Here is an 8,504-nt window from a genome sequence, read left to right on the forward strand (position 1 = left end):
ACAGAAGCAGGTGGACCGTATTCCATGGCAAAGAGCTGGGAAATTGTGAAGTGCCTGTTTGAGAATATTCTAGATCTTAGGAGTAGAAAGTTTACGATTCACCTGTCTTACCTCCCATATAATGCAAAAAAAAAAAAAAAAAAAAAAGTCCCTTAAGCATCCACTTGAATAGGTAATGAGCTCCCCACAGAGTGAATTTACAACTGCTTATTCATTCAGTCTCAGTCTGACGATGTGCCCTCCACTGTATCAGGCATGATGCTGAGAGCATTAAAAAAAAAAAAAAAAGGGGACACACTTAATATGACTTTGCCCCTATTGGTGCCATTGAAATAGGGTTCAACATGCAAGTCCCGTTAGCCTGTGTCTTCCTGCAATTTAGGTAGCTGCCCATGTGGTGGTTCCTGTTTGAGTACCAGAGTCCCCTAGCCAAGTGGGGTGTAGGGAGCAGATGTGAAAGATGAAGCCCACGGTCCAATCTGCATAGACGGTTTTTCAAGAAGATGGAGTTTTACTCAATAATTATGTCGTCTAAGTTCCAGAGGGGAAATATGGTTTGAGCAAGATGAAGGGAAGTCAAACACAGAGGCGAGAGTCATGAACTCCCCAAGAACTTCCACTGATACTCCCTTTTATCTAACTATCTAGCTTTCATTTCTGCTTTAAGGAAATCCTCCAAATCCTCTTGCCTAGATACTTCTAGGCACTGTAAAGCCATTGAAGAAACTTTTAGGCGCGTGTAAAGCCTCCATAGAGTTTCAGTGTGCCAAAACCAAGCTCTCTCAGCTTCAGCTATGACATCCTTTTGATAGTTTCCTTCATGGCCTGTAACAACTGAGTCATTATAGCTGGGCTACTCTCAGCCGAGAACCACTGATCTCTTTTCAACAACCAGATTCAGAGAAGACCTCAATACCCTTTCTCTAGCTGGATCCTCGGTGCTTTCACATTTTCACTTTTTTTTTTTTTATTCCCTGGTAATGAAAAAAATTTTAATTCCATTATAGTTAACATACAGGGTCATATTAGGTTCGGGTGTACAATGTCATGATTCAACAATTCTATCCATGACCAAAGTGCTTTTACACCCTCTCTGCTAGGTCAGAAACAGAGAAGAAGGGGGAAAGATCACGTCTTTTCCCCCATCCACCTGAGATCCTCTGACTCTCAGTTACCAATGGGAATCTGGTTGCCTAAGTTACCCAGTTTCTAACCAGGCTGGCTCCTACTCACTCTAACCTGCTCCTCTGGCTACCCCCACCTTTCTAATGAATGGTTAATTAGTATTGAAAAGATTGCCTGTAACGAAGCACACCTCTCCCAAGTTCTTAAACAGCTCTGCAAAGATTACAAAGAGAAGTTAAGGTCCTAGGTCAGAGATCATCAGCATGCTTTTTCTGTAACAACCAGAGAGTAAATATTGTAAGCTTTGCAGGCATCGTGGTCTCTGTTAAAATGATTCAAGTCTCCCACCACCGCCTGAAAGCAGTCATAAACAATAAGGGTGGCTCTATGCTAATAAAACTTTGTTTGTGGACACTGGAGTGTGAATTTCACGTAATTTTCACGTGTCCTGAAATATTCTTTTTCTTCTTTTTAAGTTTAAATATAAAAACCATTCTCAGCTCATAGGCTCTGCAAAAAAAAAAGGCAGGAGGCCAGATCTGGCTTACTTAGATGATTACATACCCAACAGTGTGTACAACAGTAAGTTGCATCATAGTAAATAGTAATAGATCAAAGAAGATAGACATGGTCCAGGACCAAAAGACCAAAACCTTCCTGCAGAAAATGGGATTTGGGTTGGGCCTCAAGGGAAGGATAATATTTAGGCAAATAGTGGAAGGAAATGGAAAGAAAGAAAAAAAAAAGATGTATCTATCTGGCCTCTGGGTGTTAACAAGAGAAAAATAATGAAATAAGACTGTGGTTGATGACGGGCACCTGGGTGACTCAGTGAAGCACTAAACTCTTGACTTCAGCTCAGGCCATGATCTCGAAGTTTGTGAGACTGAGCCGCCCATCAGGCTCTGTGCTGACAGTGAGGAGACTACTTGGGATTTTCTCTCTCTCTCTCTCTCTCTCTCTCTCTCTCAAAATAAATAAATAAACATAAAAATTTTTGAAAACTCATCAGTGGCATGTTTGTTTGTCTGTTTTTTAAAAAAAAGACTGGTTGGTGAATAGGGAAGCTACAGGAGACGTGTAGGGCCTTGAATATCAGAATAAGGAACTTAAACCTGACCTTTGTACAAACAGCATTTTTAGATTATTCTTCCAGAGGAAACAGGGCTGATCTGGCAAGAGAAGGGTGAGGAGCAGGGAGAGCAAGATGGGGATTTTGCAGTTGGACAAAGTATAAGAGTCTGGGTGAGTGTAGGGAAAGTGACAGAAGAGAAGGGAAGTGTTTGAACCGGAACCTGGGGGACCAAACCGAATACAGCAGACTGAGACTGGAGGTTTGGCTCAAACTTGAACACCTGAGTGAGGTCAGCCACATGTCAGCTGCGAACATGGCAGGTAGGAACGGCTCAGAAGCCAGAATGGAGTCAGGAATCAGACTAGAAGCCTAATGAGTTTCCCGTCGGAGAACGAGGATAGCAAAGGATGATTAGCTGTAAAAGACAGTGGCTAAAAGGGAAACAGGAATGTGTCCAGGTGACATCATGGAACCTGTACTGCTAGAAAATGCCTAGTATAAGGTGGGTGTCCATTAAATACCTGCTAAGTGAATGCAGTCACCAATAATAACATGTGGAAAGAGCGTGAGTTTGGAATCAGACCGTAATGCATACCCTATTTATTCATTCCATAAGCATTTATTATATGGGCCTGACGCATACAAACCCTCAGGGTCTGAGAAACGAAAGAAAGAGGCCGCTGTTGGCTTCAACGACTCACAGTTGATTGACAGAATCTGAAAGACACAATTGCTCAGCAATGTGTAAGTGGTGTGACAGATAAGTGTGTGCAGAGGTGTAGCTCTGACCCGCAGTCTCCCAAAGGCAATCTTCTGTGCTCGGGGGCCTGAAGGGTCACGCGGATCGGGAGGATCAGGAAAGTGGTGGGGGGGGGGGGGACAGTGATGCTTTGGAAGCTGAGGTGTGTATGGCAACTCCAACCAGACAGAATAACAAGGGCTCGTGTTCAGAGGTGAGTGAGCCCAGCTTGTTCAGGGATCTCTAAGTGTTCAAGCACCTCTAGAGCCAGAACGTGATGTGTTAGATCAGGAGAGGGAAGTGGGGTTGGAATAGATGAGACCAGAGTGACAAACAGGGGCCAGATCGCAAAGGACTGTGTGTGACATGCTAAAGAGATTGGCTTTTATCCTGAAGGTGATGGGAAGCAAATGAAGAATTTTAAGCAGGAAAGAGACATGATCCAATTTGCATTTTAGAAATAGCAACAGCATAGAGGATGGGCCAGAAGGAGATGGCACTGGGTGTAGGAGAATAATTTAGCAGGCTACCGCAGTGATAAGTAGAAAGTGATGAGGGTCTGAACTCAGCTTCGAGGTAGTGGGCATGGCAGGCCAAGAGACAGGAATGACCGGCACAGCATGTGATCATTTTCAGGGAGGGAGGGAGAGAAAGGAGGCTGGGTGACTCCCCAGCTTCTGGCTTGGCATCTGGGAGCAGGTGGCCATGGAGAGGAAGGAAAGAAGGAGGGGAAGAGGACGATTATGTGTCAACGTCCTTCCATGTTCACAACAGACCTGGCGAGTGGGCGTTATTAACCCCCTTTCCCAGATAAGAAGACTGAAGTTCAGGGAGTTTAGCCCGATAGGTCACAGCCAACAGAGATTTTTTTTTTTTTTCCCAGTCCCTGGGACAGGAATGTGGGAAGAGGGTAAGGACCCCAGTTAACCCTGAAAGTCTGCTCAGCATGGATGTGAGGGGCCTACCACAGAGGCTCCCAGCCTCAGTCTGCTCCGTGGGGGAGACCTTAAGGCTGGGAGCACTTCTTTTTTTTTTTTTAATTTTTATTGATTCAAGTAATCTCTACACCCCACATGGGACTCAAACTCACAACCCGGAGATCAAGAGTCACATGCTCTTTCAACTGAGACAGCCAGGTGCCCCAAGGCTGGGAGCACTTCTGTACATAAAAGACCAAGCTCAGAGATGTGTGTCCCCAAGGCAACTGTCAAAAGAACAGGGCTCAGGGTGGTCCCTGGGCCCCAGGAGAAGGGGCAGCCCTGGGCCCGAGCATCCTTCCACCAGCCTGAACTCCTCCCTAAGCATCTAATACCCATCCAGGAGGAGGAAGCCAGCCTCCCTTCCCTTGTCTGGGATTGGCCCAGCCTGATGAATTCAGACTCTCATGGAGCTGAGTCTCAGTGATGTCAAATGATCACAAAAGTAACTCAGCACGAGCCTAGTCAGAATTTGAACCTAAGTCTTATGACGCCCAAACTCATGCTCTTTCCACTTTCTCGTGCTAGGATAGCCACCAAGTTAGGTAACATAGAAGTTAGTGGGAGTCGACAATGATTTTCTTTTTTTTTTTTTTCAGTATTATTAAGATATAATTGATAGATAACATTGTATAAACTTGAGGTGCACAACATCGTGATTTCTTCGTACATGTACGGTGAAATGATTCACCTGACAGCGTTCTAAATTCTTTTCCTTGTAATGAGAACTTTGAAGATCGACTCTCTGAGCCACCTTCAAATGTACCATATGGTTAATTATAGTCACCATGCTGTGTATTACATCCTTTGAATTTTTTTTTTATCTTATAACTAGGAGTTTGTACCTTTTGACCAACTTCGCCCAATTCCCGCACCACCTCCCCCCTCCACCTCTGGCAACCAAAAATCTGATCTCTGTGTCCATGAGTTTGTCTTAGATTCCACAGGTAAGTGAGATCCTATAGTTGTCTTCCTCTGACTTATTTCGCTTAGCATAATGCCGTCAAGTTCCCTCCATGTTGTTACAAATGGCAAGATTTCCTTCTTTTTATGGCTGAATCGTATTCCACTGTGTGTGTGTGTGTGTGTGTGTGTGTGTGTGTGTGTGTGTGTGTGTTCACATCATTTTCCATGTATCTAGTGATAGACACCTTTTTTGTCTTAGCTGTTGTAAGTAATGTTACAATGAGCAAGGGGGGGTGCACTATCCCTTCAGGACAGTAATTTTGTTTCCTTTGGCTATATACCCAGAAATAGAATTGCTGACTCATATGCTAGTTCTATTTTTAATCTTTTGAGGAGCCTCCATACTGTTTTCCATAGTGGCTGTGAATTTACATTCCCACACACAAGGGTTCCCTTTTCTTCACATTCCCTCCCCCATTTGTTGTCTCTTGTCTTTTTGATGTTGGCTCTGACGGGTGTGAGGTGATACCTCATTGTGGTTCTGATTTGCATTTCCCTGTTGATCAGTGATGCTGAGCACCTTTTCATGTACCTGTTGGCCATTTAAATATCTTCTTTGATCTTTGAGAAAATGTCTATCTCGGTCCTTTGTTCATTTTTCATTGGATTATTTGAGGGTTTTTTCTATTGAGTTGCTTATATAGTTTGGATATTAACCCCTTACGGGATGTGTTCTTTGCAAACATTTTCTCCCATTGTGTAGGTCGCCTTTTCATTTTACTGATGGTTCCCTTTGCTGTGCAGAAGCTTTTTAGCTTGACATAGTCCTACTTGTTTATTTTTTTGTTTTGTTGCCTGTGCCTTGGGTATCGTAGAGCTCCATTGTAAGACCTATTGAATTTGAGATGCCCATGTGACACCCAAATAAAGACATCTAATAAACTGGTGGGTCTACTGATCCTCCTGTAAGTTATTTAAACTCTCTGAGGCTTAGTTTTCTCTTCCGTAAAATGGTGATATTATCTATCCGGTAGAGTTAACGCTCACTGAGAATAAATTAATGGAGCGATGGATGCCTAGCCTATTATATCATTTTTATCACACAACTTAGAGCTCGATTCTTTCCTGTGAGATGTAGGAGTTCAATTTGTTCGTGCACGCTCCATAATTAGACAATTCATTCCTCAGTAATAGGGACCTTCTCTTTTGTCCGTCCCAATAAAGTGTCACCACAGAGTGGGCACTTAATAGCTTCCAGCTGTAGAAGTGGATAGAGGCCCAGGACGCAGGACCCCATCCTCCTCCAGCCATCTCTTTCCCGGTGGGTGGAACCAGCATCCATTTCATCACTGGTGCTAGAAACCTGAAGTTCTGTTGAACTCCCCCTCCTCTTTCTCCGGGCAGACAGTCTAGCGCACCAAGTTCCAATGATTGCACCTCTGGGAATTTCTCAAAACCCTCTCTTCCTCTACGTCCTCCCACTGTCCTAGCTCAGGTGTAATCTTCTCCCAGTTACAGGACAACAAGAGCTTTCTTACTGGTCTCTTCGCCTCAGGTCCAGCCCCGTCAAATCCATCTTCCAAACAGCCAGCAAAGAAAGATATTTACAATAAGATAGATCTATCCAGAATAGATAGCCTCATGTCACTTCTCGGCTTCCCCTTTAAAAGCTTTCTGATGGACTCGGGGCACCTGGGTGGCTCCGTCGGTTGAGCATCTGACACTTGATTATTGGTTGAGCTCAGGTCATGAGCTCAGGGTCGTGGGATCGAGCCCCATGTCGGGGCTCAGCGCGGAGCCTGCTTAAGATTCTCTCTCTCCCTCTCTCTCTCAAATAATAAACAAACAAACAAATTCAAGCTGTCTGGCGGACTCAAGCTGCTTAGTCTGGGGGACAGGAGGTCCCCTGCAAACTGGCCCTGCCTGTATCTCAGCCTCCCAGCCCACCTCTCCAGAATTCTCTCCTCCCACCTCCAATCTGAAGGGCTAGGCTCCTGCGAGAGGGAGATATTTGAGGTTCAGCCACACCCACTTTTGTGTCTGGCTTCGTGAACTTCCGCAGGTTGCGCCCTCTGCCTGAGCCGCATTTTGCTGTCACCTGACTCCTCGGTCCCCTTTCCAAATCGGCTCAGTTGTCACGCCTCCAGGAAACCTTTCCTGCCTCCTCTTCAGCACCTTTTTGCCACAGCGGACTTAGGTGCCCCTCACCTGTGGTCCCATATGCTCTGTGCACAGCGCCGTCCTTGCTCTGACTACGCTTCGCTTTATCTGTGCGAGGGTCCGTCTGCCTCACCAGCACATGTAAATTCCATGAGGACAGAACATCTCAGTCATCATAGATCTTGGGAGTATGTGTATATACATATACATTTATTCATATATATATTTATTCACACACACACACACTGTTCACACTTGTGAAAATATTCTTTTTTTTAAAGTTTTTTTAAATGTTTATTTATTTTTGAGAAAGAGAGAGAGACAGAGAGCAAGCAGGGGAGGGGCAGAGAGAGAGGGAGACACAGAATCCGAAGCAGCTCCAGGCTCCGAGCTGTCAGCACGGAGCCCAACGCGGGGCTCGAACTCACAAACTGTGAGATGGTGACCGGAGCCGAAGTCAGATGCCTAACCGACTGAGCCACCCAGGTGCCCCGAAAACATTCTTCAATGTTGACGGAGCACCAGACAACTCCAGTGAAGCTCCAACTTGTGATTCTTTTTTATTTATTTTTTACACAGCAGTTTACTAAAGCAAAAAATATATTCAAGGTGGGAGAGTGGGCAGGTTCCCAGAGGTGGAACTGGCCCCTACTTTTGATTCTTAAACTTATTAATTCAAAGTCCTTCATCTGGAGGCGCCTGGGTGGCTCGGTCGGTTAAACATCCAACTCTCGAGATCAGCTTAGGTCCTGATCTCACTCTCGTGAGACTGAGCCCTACATTGGGCTCCGTGCTGAGCGTGGAGCCTGCTGGGGATTCTCTCTCTCTCCCCCTGCCCCTCCCCCTGCTCACATGCTCTCTCCCAGACAGGACTGAAAACATAATTCGGAGGACCCACTAAAAAACAGAAATGCAAATCGCCTTGTTCAAAAATCATTAAGAATCTCAAGATGAGACCATTAAGATCTCAAGCAATGGCAGAGTGTTAAACCAAACCCAAGGCTCCTCTGAGCCCAGGGTCTTGTGTGACTGCACAGGTCGCGTGCCCATGAAGCCAGCTCTGGTGCAAGGGTCCTCAAATCAACCCTAACTACTACCTCTAATGTGTTAGGGGCCACTCTGATTTGATTCTCAGCCCTCCCTAGTTAGGAAGCGTGGACCTCGTTAGCTCTTTGCATACACTTCATTAGTGTATGCACTAATGCTCTTTTTAAGAACTTTCATTTTGGGAGCCTTGTGCCACCGTTACGCCCACTCCTTTACCGTCGTCATACTGCACGTGAAAAAGCGTGCTCTGTCTCTCCCTCTCCCTTCCCAGTTTGTCCAAGATCCACGTTCAGGGGCGGCTTACAGATCTAGCCTGAAGCTAGCTAGTAAGGAAGATCTCCACGGGTCTGATGAGAAGCAGCTTCCAGCGAGTCGTGAGGGTCCCCACCCCCACCAGCGTCCCGCCCCATGTGCCAGCTATCTGCACCCTGGGCATGCTGGGAAAACCTCCCACCCAGGCCTTTGCCCTGGGTCC

The sequence above is a fragment of the Felis catus genome, chromosome F1 (genome assembly GCF_018350175.1).
Source record: "Felis catus isolate Fca126 chromosome F1, F.catus_Fca126_mat1.0, whole genome shotgun sequence".
In the NCBI taxonomy this organism is placed as follows: domain Eukaryota; kingdom Metazoa; phylum Chordata; class Mammalia; order Carnivora; family Felidae; genus Felis; species Felis catus.